We start from the raw sequence: 14,449 nt of genomic DNA on the forward strand, positions 1-14,449 counted from the left end.
TACGTCCTGCTGTTTGACTTTGGGATTTTCAAGGAAAAAAATCTGAAGTTGCATGATGGTAGAATTATTTCTCACTTTGCTAGGAATTTCAGTGTCTTTTGGGTCAGGGAAAGCAAAGGAGATTGGTAGAGGAGGAATTGTACATAAACACCTGGAGGGAGGGTGCAAAGAGGACACAGCCAGACTCTTATCAGTGGTGCCCAGTCGGACCTGAGGCAATGGGCCCAAAGCGAAACACAGGAGGCTGGTTCCTTCTGAACATCAGGAAACACTTTTTTTTACTGTGGGGGTGACTGAGCACTGGCACAGGCTGCCCAGGGAGGCTGTGGAGTCTCCATCCTTGGACTTGGCATAGTCCTTGATAACCAGTTTGCAAGTCAGCCTGGAGAACTTCTGACAGATAGGCTTGTGGCACTGAGAGAAATCATTTTTAAGGAAAAATATTGTCTTGTTGCAGGTTGATGGTCATCAGAATAAAATGAAAATTCTGTGACATTTAACTTGCATTTCTTAACTTTCTGCCTATCCTTCCCCCAAATTTCCCTATCCATAGCACCCAACTAAGAAGCACAGTGATATGCATTAAGAATCCTAAGTCATCAGAAATGCCACTTTTTGACAAATGCATTGTTTGCCATTGCTGTCCGAGACAGGTATCTGAACTTTCAAAAGACTTGCTTAAGTAACTGATTGTGTGCTGAGTATTTTAAGTAAATTTCTAGAAATGTACACAAGATTCTCTTGCTAGAAAACTTGCAAGCATCTTTTCCTGGGCTATCAACCTTTTATTTACTCCAAGCATTTGGGTTATAGAGCTGGGGATATGCATGCAGCAGAAAACATAGTTGGGTTTTGTAGACCTTTTTCCTCTTTTGACATTGCTGGCATGTCTGATACTGCAGCTAGCTGGCAAATGAATTTCACACACATCCCAGTGATGAAGGCTTTCTGACTGCATTAGAGTAATGGTGGCCTTAGTCAATTTTTGTTTTCATCACAGATAATATTTCCTGGGTATCTCCTTTCCTACTGAGGAAAACACAAACAAACAAAAACCCCACAACCAAAACCCCTCCAACCTTTAAAACTGTCACTGTAACTAATATTCTATTTAAATGAAAATAACATGACATTGTAGGCAGTCAGGACAAATTATTTAGTTCCTTGGAAAATACTGTGGCAAACTTTACACTGGAAAAATTTCTATTGTCAAAGTATCTTGATTTCACAACAGAGTCCAAAAGGTCTTGAAATCACTAACAGTAGCTTGTTGTCTTGTTTTCTTTGCAAAGAAAACAACTGTAATAACAGGAAATCCTGTTTTTAAAGTAGATGGGTATGGACTGTGGGAGTTTATTCAGTGATGTTGAATTGATGGAGCCAAAATGACCATCTAAGCATCGGTTAGTAAGTGCAAAATTGTTGTAGTTGATGGGAGCTCCCATGGTGTAAAGAAGGCATGATGTAGTTAGTCTGACAGGAAGTGGCATAGAATCAAAGGAACTCGTGCTTGACCATGTACCGATGTGTTGTCATGGAGACATCAAACTTGAAAAATCCTATACTTTTAACTAGTTTACTTTGTGCAGTGTCTGGCATCCTGAAATTATCTCATAATTCGTACCAAATCGAATTCTGTTGCCTTGCTGCTGCTTTTTTCCTAAGACAGCAAAGAGTACATGAAAAGAAAATGGTGGCAGTGGCAGCTTTGCTTAGCTTCCAGTAACTATATTTCCTTTCCTTCATTGAGTGTCACGTATTTACTAAAACCTGCCAAGTATTGTTATCCAGTTATGTGAAAAGCGATTTTACTCCCCCCCCCCCCGTCACCCCCCGGCATCCCTTGCCAGAAGCAGTGCTTGTACCTCATGTTTTGAGCTCCCTCTACTGGTTTTATAACAGCAAATTAAAAATCCTCACCCAAGAGTGAAGACGGGACGAGGGCAGGGGCAATATTCAAACAGCCTTGTAAAAACACTTTTTTCTTTTTTTAAATTCATTACACAGTCTCTTAGAAGAAGATTAACTTAAAGTTTAAATATCCAAACTATTTAGCCAGTAATTTTGTGCCACAATGATTTTATCCTTAGGTCCTTGCCCATAATCCAAATATATGTATATACTTGTAACCGACTAGCTGCGCAGTAATGCAAAGCTGTTGATTTAAAGTAAATCAGAATACTGATATTTTTCTGAATTATTTTTTCTCTCCTCTATTTTCAAATGAGATTCAAGGTCAGTGTATAAATGTATAATTTTTTTAAAAAACACTTCTGAAAGAAACCTGTACTTTATGGCAATTGTCTCTGTGCTCTGCACATTAATATCATAAGTATCGACAACCAGAAGGATGTTATTTTTCTATTACCAAACAAAGAATGTTCAGGAATAAACAATAATTGACATAAAGCTCTTTGTCAATTATTTGAACATCATGTATCTGCTTAAGCACGTCTTGCCAATTTGTATCTGACTCTTAAGACTTTTGACTCATTAATGGATTCTCTAGCATTGTTTCTTTGAGGATATCCATTGAGGATTCTAATATTAACTCTCCCTGAAATAACATTTAAACTAGACTGATTGTTGAAAACACTTAATCTAGACTGATATGTATGTATATCCATATTAGCTGATACCTACAGACGCTTCTCAGCCCTTTTGTTTCAACACTGTCATTTCCTTGGGTATGGGGTGTCTGATAAGCATTTCTGCAGAAAACCCAGGGCACTCCTTTTCCAAAAAAGGTGGTGTTTGTGAAATGAGTTGGTGTGCCACATAGTGTATGACAAAGGAAATTAAATTTCTGTGTTCATTAATACTGTAGTAGGTTTCATGTATGTAGTTCACTTAGCTTTGCCAGTTTCTGTCTTTTGTTTTGTTTGGGGGGTTTTTTTCTAAACCCTTTTCCAGCTGCTCCGTCTCAGCACTCCCTCCTGCCCAGCTGCTGGACCCCAGCCCTGGGACTTGGAGTCTCTGCCCAGGCTGAGGGATGTGGCCACTAGTCTCTTGTTTGCAGGGTCAACCAGTAGTGAAGCTGAGCACGTGTCCCAGGGGCACACACAGAGGACACTGACATGGCTGGTTACACAGACTACCATGAATGAGGTGTGCCTATGTATAGGACTCATAAAGCATCGACAGCCAATTCCTCTTCCTCCTCTCCAGCTAGCAGAGACAGAAGCTTACTAGCAAAAGCACACATCCATGCATTGATCACCCAAGCACCAGCACAGCCCCTCTGCCTTGTTGGTATACCCCTACCCTGGTCCCAGACCATCTTACGTCCTTCATCGCTCCTGCTCCTTGGCTAGTCCAGCCTCACATTTGCTAGCACACTCAAATACTCATTTCCAAGTCCCCCTGGATACCAGCAAGAACCCTTGCCCCACAGCTTGCTGGCTAGTCTGGCTTGGAGTCTGCTGGTGAATACACATGTACACCGCATGCACACCGTGATTAGGGAAGATACAGACCGGTGTCACATCTGCCCCCCAACACCAGGCACATAGGCTGTGGCTCACTGTCCTGCTCCAGCTGCCAGTGCTGAGCCCCTCACTTGTCTCACCCTTGCTGTTCCCCCCAAGGAGCTGGTTTTGAGGGCACGTACCATTCCTGCCCCGGTGGCTGCTGGAGCTTAAAGACCCCTATTCCAGTAGCTGACACCACAGCCCCCGTCTGACTCCAGGAGCTTGTGTCAAATCCACTCTCGCACAGCTCTCACCAGTAGCCAGCACTTAGTCCTCACCCTACATATACAGACGAGATAGACAATGAGATTAATGGAGAAATAAATAGTTAAGAAAAGATTTAATAAGACACAGGAAGACAGGCTAGGCTGCAGTGATTAGGCCCAGGCCTCAGCCCGACAAGCGCTGTTTTACATGCAGCCAGCACCTTTTATCTCCTTTTCTGTCTACCCCCAACTTTGTTCCTTCCTGCTCCCCCTTCCCCCTGCGTGTCCTTTCTACAGCTCTGTTGATTCCTGAATGCAACCCAGCCCAGTGTCTGGGATCTCCCTGTTTTACAGTCATAATCAGCTGCAAATTCCAAGTTGGGACTTCCCAGTCCTGGGAGAGTGCCTGTAGTTTCTGAAGAGCCCATCTATTAGTGTGAGTGGCAAGGTTTGTTTTGTCAGGTCTTTGTCTCTGTGTACTTTGTTTCTGGTTTTCCTTTTTTATCCTTTGTTTCCTAATTGACAAGGTTCCTGATCAGATAACTTTGGTGGAGCAGCTTCTGGACCAGATACCCTTAAAGGAGCAGACACTCTCCCTCCATATAACCTTACACTGAGAAGATGATTAACTTCATAATATACAGAACAAACATCTACTGAGCTCCTAAATGCCTACACATTTGAGGGAGGTTGTCATACAAGCAATCCTGGAAAAGGTCTAGCCGTAAGACCCTGCTTGATATCCCAAGAAAGATGCCTGTTGGCATTTTGAGCCAAAAGGTCTTTTACAACCCATGGAAAATGTATGCATAACCTTGCCAGAAAAATACCTGCTAGGTGAGCTACTTCTGTTTGACCCCTGGTGGGATCTAAGTTGCTACCCTCCAGTCATCCCCACTGTCAACCTGTGTCCCCCCAGCCCTGTGTTCTTATGCAACTATGCAACTTGAGAATTTTGTTGAAAGGCTAGAAAAGGGGGGAAAAAAAAGGCGGGGGGCGTGGGGGGGAGGATTTTGTAGCTCTGTATGATAACACATCTCTTCCTTCCTGCATATGACAAAGATCATAGTGACCACACAGTCTCTTATCTTTTTGTGTTAAAGTAAAACACACAGAGGAAATTTCATCATTGAAAAGCTGAAAAATATAGCAGATGTTAGCAGTTTTGTGTCTTTTCCCTATAGGAATGATGGTACCTCAAAACTTGTAAATCTTTCCATGAGAAGCTCAAAAAGATTTTTCTTAAACCATTACCTCTCTATAACTGTGTGTGGTGTATGTACATGCATACATACACCAGTATATCTTCCTCTTCCCCCACTGAAAGTTTTTAGGAGCCAATTTCTTCCTTTGAGTATACAGGTCATCTAAGTTTTTTTGCTGTAGCTCAGTCTGCAGGACTCATGCCCTGTTCTTTTTTTATTTTTTAATTTGTGCTGGCATTAAGGTTGTAAAAGTATAAATGGATACAATCTAAATCCTCCTTCAAGTACAAACCTAGATTTGCAACCACAGAAAGCAGCCTACACGTACATGCTGTACTGGCTAGACTACTCTTTACCATGACTGCGTCAGTCATTCCTGCCTGTACATACCCTATAAATTTATAAAAGGAGCAGTGTGTGTCTCCTCTCAGTTCTTCTGAATTTCTTGACTGAGTCATAGCAAATTTCCTTTCATGCCTTCCTAGCAAACAGCCTTATTTTTTTGTAAGGCCCTTTTTGACCTCCTAAAAGCTTATTCACTTTGCTATTATGACCAGTTTTCCCTCATCCCCCACTTTCTCTTCATACTGATTTTTCTACATGGGTTCTGTGTACTGCTCTGAAACTCTGGCTGCCTATAGACATGTTTCTTGTGGCGGAAGGGTCTCCTCTCCTGCGCAGCCGCTGCCATGACTTTTACTGCTTTGATAAGGAACATCAAGCATATATTCATGTCCTGGTTTCAGCTGGGATAAAGTTATTTTTCTTCTTAGTAGCTGGTGCAATGCTTGGATTTGGAGTAAGAACAATGCTGATAGCACATTGATGGTTTTGGTTGTGCTAGTTAACGTTTACACCAAGCCAAAGACTTTTCAGGTTCCTGGGCCCTGCCAGCCAGAGGGCTGGAGGGACATGGGAAACTAGGAGGGGACACAGCCAGGACAGCTGACTTGAACTAGCCAAAGAGATATTCCATACCATACGATGTCATGCTGAGTATATAAACTGGGGGAAGAAGAAGGAAGGGGGGGACATTTGGAGCAATGTTGTTTGTCTTCCCAAGTAACCGTTACGCATGATGGAGCCCTGCTTTCCTGGGGATGGCTGAACACCTGCCTGCCCATGGGAAGTGGTGAATGAATTCCTTGCTTTGCTTTGCTTGTGTGCGCGGCTTTTGCTTTACCTATTAAACCGTCTTTATCTCAACCTACGAGTTTTCTCACTTTTACTCTTCTGATCCTGTCCCCCATCCCACTGTGAGGGGAGTGAGCCAGCAGCAGCGTGGTGCTTGGTTGCTGGCTGGGGTTAAACCACGACAGTCCTTTCTGGTGCCCAACGTGGGCTCAAAGCGTTCGAGATAACAACTGATTTGATTGGAATGTGCTAGTTCAAATTCACAGCTGTTATTGCTGTTCAGCTGTTGGGGGGCAGGTCTCTGTGCTGGCCCTGGGGCTTGCTTGCCTTACTGTATATTAGGGTCTAGTGCTCATTAGTGGCTGCTTCTTGCTTTCACTGCTTGCTGTGCTGCTGCACTGCTTATCATCTCACCGCGCTGTGCCCGGGAACATTCTGGTAACAGCCATGGCAATGTGCCTGGGCTGGCAGGTGGCCAGGGCATGGCTGCTGTTCTGTGCTGGACAGGCTGGAACTCCAGTGTGAACTTGGGTCAAGGGGACTGTGAGCTGTGGATGAGTCCACGTGGGAGCAGGACACCCCAAAGCCCCTGTGTCCATGAATAAGCCCATGCCTGAGCAGGTGTATCTCGGAGTGTCTGTGGCCATGGTTCTGTCTGTGCTGCAGCATGTATGCCTCTGAAGGAACTGTGGCCCAAGGACAAGCCCACGTTGGAGAACATACACCCCGAAACATCTGTGGCTGTGGATAATTCCGTGCTGCAGTAGCATCAGTGGCTGTGCAGGAGGTCATGCTGGAGCACCTCAAAGTGTGTGGTCATGGATAAGCCCACGACACAGCAGGTACAGCCTTGAAGGGATTGTGGCCAGGGATAAGGCCATGCTGGAGCTGATTTACTTCTGAAGGGACTGTGGCTGTAGGTAAGGCCGTGCTGGAGCAGGTCTGTGGTGATGGCCCATGGATAAGGCCATGTTGGAACAGGTACACCTCGAAGTGACTGTGGCTGTGGCTGAGTCTGTGCCGCAGCAGGTACACCCCTGGAGAGACTGTGGCTCATAACCAAGGCTCCACTTGGAGCAGGTACAGCCCTAAGGGACTGCAGTCCGTGGGTAAGTCCAAGCCGGAGCAGGGGCAAGGGGAGAAGTTCACTGCAATGTTAAACATTATGGGCTGGTACAAAGGGACCTGTGGTGAAGATTTTAATGGATATATCTTTAAATTGTTGTAAGCCATGATTTGAGTTTCATGATATAGGAATGACTATAGCAGGAATCACCAGAACCACTGGAGGACAAGCCTTACAAGAAGCAGTGCAAGTGCAGCGGTGACTCGACCTGAGCTGGCTTTGATGCCTGATCACCCCATACAAAACACAACCTCTCCTCTCCTGAGTGACCACCATAAGAGATCGTGTTCATGGACTAAATGAACTCAGTGGACATTTTGTGGACATTTGTGGACATTTTATAGACATTTTTACAAGGGTGGTGCATAGACTAGGGGAATGATATCTGTGTATTATATCAAAGGGCGTGAAGTGTGATGGTGGTTAACGAGGTTATATTGGAAAGTGTGGCATGATGTAAATGGTATAGAATAAAGCATATATTCATGTCCTGGTTTCAGCTGGGATAAAGTTATTTTTCTTCTTAGTAGCTGGTGCAATGCTTGGATTTGGTGTGAGAACAATGTTGATAGCACATTGGTGGGTTTGGTTGTTGCTGGGTGTTTATACCAAGTCAAGGACTTCTCAGGTTCTTGGGCCCTGCCAGCCAGAGGGCTGGAGGGTCACGAGAAACTGGGAGGGGACACAGCCAGGACAGGTGATCCGAACTAGCTAAAGAGGTATGCCATACTATATGACATCACGCTGAATATATAAACTGGGGGAAGAAGAAGGAAGGAGGGGACATCCGGCATTATGGTGTTTGTCTTCCCGAGTGACCATTACGTGTGACGGAACCCGGCTTCCCTTGGGATGGCCGAGCACCTGCCTGCCCATGGGAAGCGGTGAATGAATTCCTCGCTTTGCTTTGCTTGCGTGCGTGGCTTTTGCTTCACCTATTAAATTGGTCTTATCTCAACCCTCAAGTTTTACCTTCCTTTCTGATTCTTCTCCCCTTCCCTCTGGGTGAGGGGGGAGTGACTGAGTGGCTGCATGGTGCCTGGTTGCCAGCCAAGGCTAAACCACAACACACCAGAGCTCAGTAAGCCAGCAGGAAAAAAAACAAAAAAAAACCCCAGACCTGACAAAAGCAAATAGTTTCCTGTTATTTAATACACAGCTAAAAATGACCAGAATAAATAAGGAAAGAGAAGTAATGCAATAGCAGCCAGCAGCTGCACGGCCTTAGTCATGCTGCAAGAGGAAACACTTGGAGCAGCTTCTTTCCACCTTTATTTATGATGTCTGACTTTTTGGTAGCCATTATTTCCATTAGATGGGTAGGAGAGATTCAGGTCCTAAAGATGAACCTTGTTAGTCTTTTTCTTCTTCCTTTGGTTTTTTTTTTATTTATTTTAAGAACTAATTATCTGATACCAAATTTCAAACGGAACCTAAAGTGATGCCAGAATTTAATCATCTGGTTTAAGTGAACCCGTATGTTTTCCTCTGAAGTCTTATGAAATTTAAAGCTCTATTTTTGAGCCTTCCCTTACTTCAGGCAGGACATGCTTTGTCCTAGCTTGAAGACAAGATGATTTAACCATCCTAGGCTGTTCCCAGAGAAGGATGCCCCAGGGGAAAGCTGCTTCTGAAAACTTTTGAGGGAGCCAAGGCAGGGTCTCAAAATCTGATCAGGACTTTTTTCATGAAGAACCTGAGCAGTGGTGGCAACATCCATTTGAAATTCCAGTAATAGGTGAGATCCAGAAGGTCGTGCCATAGATCTCCACTTGTGCTTTTCAGCAAGCATTATGGTCTAGTTCAGGCATCAAAGAGGGATGTTGCTAAGGGTAAGGTAGTCCTGCAGGTTGAGATTTAACCTTACAGAAGAGCTAGTTTTACAGCTGTTGGACTGGATGAGTCTTGCTTCTCTCTTACCCCAGCCTCAAGCCTTCCTCTCCCAACTCCTTCCTCACTGCCTCATGTTGGATCTAGTAAGTGCATGGTGCTGGGATGCATCAGTTGTGTCAAATCAGCCAGGCCAGCGGGCCAGACCAGGGCCACGAGCCAGAGAAGGGGCACAGCCTCCTCTTTACAGTGCAGCTGACTGTGCGGCTGGCTTGGCTGTTGTTTGGGTAGGAAGTCGGGGATTTCTCCCAGGCATTTTAATGTGGTCACTGCCTGTACTTGCCCATAGTATAAATCTATATGTTAGACAAGAACTCAGAGGAGAAAGAGGAGTTATTTACATGCAACTGTTTGGGACAGTCATGTTTACCAGGGGTGCTTTTGTAAGTCACCTCCCAGTGCTGCAAGCCTTCCATTACCAGAAATAATATTTGATGAAGTAATGTTCCTTAGGGTGTGCTCTTCAGAGAAGAATGACCTATGAAATTAATCTGTTTTAACCTCCCATCCCGTCCCCATGAAAATTCCCACACCAAAAGTTGTACCTTCTGAACAATTCTGCATCTAAACATCAATATTTGAAGAACTTGGTTTTTTTCTGTCACTGTGATCTTTCTGTTAATACAACTACCGACAACTATCAACAACATGCCCAGGCATCTTAAATTTATGATCAGTTTCAGACATCAGGACATGCCTTGTTTTAGAAGTAATGAGCTGGAATACAAGTTTATCTGTAGCAGATACAGGGTGTTTACCTAGTCACATAAGCACATCTCTGTTTCTGCTGATTACAACTGCTCTAAGTAGACATGCCATGACTAACTGATTATACTTCCTCTCTGTTTCTAGGAGACTTTATTTCATTAGACTGTTACTGGAATGAATTGTAAAACTTGTTTTTTAAAATTTAAGCACCACAGCGTGCTGAAATGCACACACCACAATGGGCTCAAATCCACTGGCCTCTAGGAAAGCCTATTCTAGCTCTCAGTTCACCAGTAAACACCCTAAATAATGCTCTCATCCAGAATATGCAAAAAAAATCAAGGGAGGGAGGCGTTTCTTTTTTTTCTTCCTGATCTCTTAGTCTTCTCTCCTTTTGAGAGGCACAAACGGTAGAACCTGAGTCTCACAGGAATACAGGTTGCTGCTGCACCTGTGAGTGGGAGAAGACAACCTGGAGAGAGTTTAGTGGGGCCAAGCTCCCACTGTAATATATTTATATTAAATACTAAACAAAAATATTTCCTACCTTTTGCCTGGATATGAACTAACTGATACGTCCTGTGATTAAAAACACTTCCCTGTGCTACAAGATTGAAATGCAAAGCATGACAGCACCAACTTTCCAATTAAAACTCAAAAACCATCTAAAGCAAATGTAGTATGACATAACTTCCTTAACTCTCTTTTTCACTTTATAAACTTAGCTCAGAACATCTCAGAGAAATAAAGTAACTTTTTTCCCCCAAGGAGAGGGCTGATCTTTGAAACCTCACTTCACATGACTCGGGTGTTTTCTGGTTGTGTGACACTGTGGGAATCCCCTTCAGCCAGCAGCAGAGCCTTCCTCCGTGGTGGCACTGAACCAATGAATTCCCAAACCAGTGTGCATCTACCTTACTGCCGGAGCTGCTGATTCCTGAGAGATGATGAAGAGTATCAGGCTCAGCAAAGAGCTGGCAAGAGTCCTCCAGGTGCTGGCCTGGAAAACCTGTGCCCACTTGCCTGCTTTACCAGGGGCCTCATCAACACACACCCCCAGTCACCAGAATACCAAGTTTGCGGGGTCACATGCAAACTCAAGTATTCCTGACACTCCTCGAGGCAGGAGCAGGGTCAGACACTGCTGGTAGCTGTGGGGGCTCATGTCTCCTTGCAGGGTGAAGTCTGTGCTACCCAGCATTTCTTTCTGAGAACAGGCATTGCTACAGCCCACTTGCCATGGCTGTGCAGCAGTTTGTGCATGTTTTTTCTCCCAGTTGTGTTCCTGGCTCCTCTTTCCCAGTTTTGGATTTTTTCTTCTTTGCTCTTCCTCACCTTTTTCAAGAAGAAGCGTCAGAAATGGATCCTGCAGCAGCTGGAGGAGCATAAACACAGCTGGAAGAGAGCAACTGACAGGGAAGAGAGCTGTTGCACAGGGGACCAAGACTTAGGTGGCTGTATCAAGGGACAACAGAAAGAGAATAAACAGATGTTTATTAGCTCTCTAGCACCACCCCAAATGACCTCTTTCCATGCATTTGTGAGTAGATGGTAACACTTGTTCACTCTTAAACATTCAAAGACAGAGGGTGGTATATATGGCATGTGCCTGAATGCAACAATGCAATATAATCTTTATCTCAAATATCAAGATATTAGGAGCATTTTTTTAATATTGTGATTTGTTCTTAACTTTTGAGCTATTTGATGATAGCACCTCTGCCTTTACAGGCTGGAAATAAGAGCATGGGAAGGTAAAGAGCTCAATGTCTTCATCCATTAGCTATGCAATGATGTTTCCCATTACAAACCCCTTGCGAGCAGAAGTGGGCTGCAGAAGGCTTACTCTGTCAGGTGCTGGGGACCAGAACATTTTAGTTATTGAAAGTTCCAGAGGGAATAGAACTTTTAAGAGAATGAAGATGTCTTGCTAAATTGGAGATGCCCCTTTATATGCCTAAATACCCTTCCATCTGCCTCCAAAAGGACCCAGGTTGCAGAGGAGGGTCCAGATCATTCCAGTTTTCTCCCACAAGTCAGTAGAGCTACCACAGCGAATTTTGCAGGGGGAAGAAGCTTTGTATCTGAACAGACCAGTACAGTTTTTCTATAAGATCTGGGGTTTGGTTTGGGTTTTTTTTTCATGTTAGGTAAGTATCAAACCAGTTAATTACATTTCTCTTCCAGTAAGATTAAAAATCATAGCAGCAAACACCATGAGTTGGAAGCAAGGAGGGAAGAGTTTGAAGAGCTAGCTTTTGTCAAAGTCTTTAATTTGTTTAAGGCTTGCTGAAGTATAGTTTGAATAGCAGTGGGCTTTCTTGTGTGTGTTGATGCTTGTTTCCTGTTCTCAGTACATTTGTGTTGTTTCTTGCACATTAATGACATGTCTTGCAAGTGTCAATTCGTACTACTCAAAATATTGGCAGGGTAAATACCACAGATGAATTCCAGTGCCTGTTAAAAATTTTTTGTTATTTACAAACTGGGGAGGAGGGGGGATTCTTCTTTTTATCTTCTTCCTTTTTCTGGTTTCTTAACTGAGTTAGCCATGGTTCTTTACATAAGATGCCTAGAAGAGGGGTAATGGAGGAACACAAGGAAGTTGCTTGATCACTGCGGCCCCAGAATTGTTCACCTACCAATCACTAACTGATGTATGAGTGTCCCTGAATCTTACAGTGCATGCATTTCACCTCTATCTATGTATTATTTTTGGAGAAATTCCTTGTCTTTTGTGGATTCAAATGTGCCAGAAATTTGGCTGCAGGAAAATTATTGGCTTGATACTGATTAGCTGTCTTCTTATGGATGAGCTGGTTTCAGTTTTACAAGGGTGAACTCAAGCATCCACATATAATAATCAGCCAGGCTGGGATTTTAGAGTAGCAAATAGAAAAATACACCCAAAAGTACTTACTATGCCAGTTTATTGCAGTTATGTGCCATAATGTATATTTTTTTTCTGCATATAAGACTTTTCAGTGATTTTAAAAGACTGTAACTTGCAATGATAGATGGAGCTATTTCTCCTTCAAAATGTATTTCCTTCTACCTTCATTTGCTAGCTTCCACTTTCTTATATTGATAGTTTTTAGTGAGGGAAAGGGATCTGCAAGAAAAAATAATTTATCCCTTACTTTCTAATTTGACATTAACTTTGTTTTTTGCTCCCTAAGCTCAAAGAAAAGAAAACAATATACATAATTATCTCTGAACCCCTGTAGGTACAGATTTCCTGGGTTAATGATTTTTTTTTCTTTTGGAGCCGATTGATAGGATCAGATGTTGCATTGACTCCAGTTCTATCTTCTGTCTTCATTAAATTAGCGTTTGTTCTCAGTTCTCTCCTTTCTCTCTTCAGCTCTCCTTAAGCTACCAGTCTTAAGAAGTCATCCTTCGTCCACTGATGGTGAAAACCATGTATTTCATAACCTTTTTCCATGAAGGCACAACCAGTCATTTCTACTTCCCTCCCAACAGCCTGCTAGACTGTAAGACAGTAATTTTTTGGGCTTTGACTTACTAGGAAGCTCCAGCTACGAGAGAGATCAGCTGGAGCAAAACTAAAAGCCTGCAAGTTTCCTGTCTGGTTTGGCAATGGGAAAACACACATGATCGGTTATGGGATTTCTCTAACAGTTGCAATAAATACGTGTCTTTCAGTGCAAGGGTAGAGGGGAACCCCGCTTCAGAATTCATGTTTTGACTTGTTCTTTAACATAACTAAGTTTCCTCTGTGAATGTGTGAATTAGAGATGCCACCAAAATTAACATGCCTTCTGGACATGCTGTTCTGATTTAAATTTCATACTTGGAAATTGCCAATGGCTTTCCCAGCTACCTGCTTGGCTACCTGTCACCAGAAATGCTTCACAAATCATGCTAACAGTGTGTGACTGAATTCCTCTGCTGTTTTCAGACATCACTATTGAAGGATCTGTGTCTCAGCACAGGCCTGGCACTGGGGAAATCCCAAAGAGAAGCTTGTGGAGTGGAGGGTTTCGGTAGAGCTCAGTTGCTCAACTGAGAGAGTTGAGTCACTTTTCCCAGAAGGGTTCAAAAAGAGGTCAGGCATGTTAAGTGCAGAGAAAACAGGCTTGGTCTCTAACTGAATTACTTTAATCTCTACCACCCTCTTCTAGGCTGCGTTATTTTGACAATCACCAACCAACCAGTTGTCTTTCCAGCATTTGCTTCCTCCCAACCCCCACCCCCACTTTTGTTTATACTCTTTTCTAGCTTTTATCATTTGTGTCAGTGTTAAAAAGCTTTGACTGAGATTCTGACCAGCTTTATTACTGTACCTCCCTGCAAAAGGAGGATCTTCGCCCTGAAAGCTTGCAGTTGGTAAGAGCAGGCCATAAAGGGCTAAGAGAAAGGGAGGAATCTCTCTGTTGGTTGAGGAAGAGCTGAACTACAGTGAAATCAAGTGATTCATCCAATCTTACTCAGAAATCAAAGCTGCCCAGTCCTTACCTAGTGCTCTGAATGCAAGATACTCTTGCTGTACTTGCCTGCTTTCCTTTTGTCAGAAATCCAACGGCAGTGGTGTAAACTTTGCTCAGGGAGCCTTCAGGTGGCCAAACATCATCTTTATTAATATTAATTAAAGATGCCTTAAGTACCCTAACTCTGCATGGTTTCCTCTGTTGGTGGTTCTGCCAGTCATAGTTCTGATGACTGCCCAACCTTGTACTAATATAAGAG

This window comes from Falco rusticolus, chromosome 2 (genome assembly GCF_015220075.1).
Source record: "Falco rusticolus isolate bFalRus1 chromosome 2, bFalRus1.pri, whole genome shotgun sequence".
Taxonomy (NCBI): Eukaryota; Metazoa; Chordata; class Aves; order Falconiformes; family Falconidae; genus Falco; species Falco rusticolus.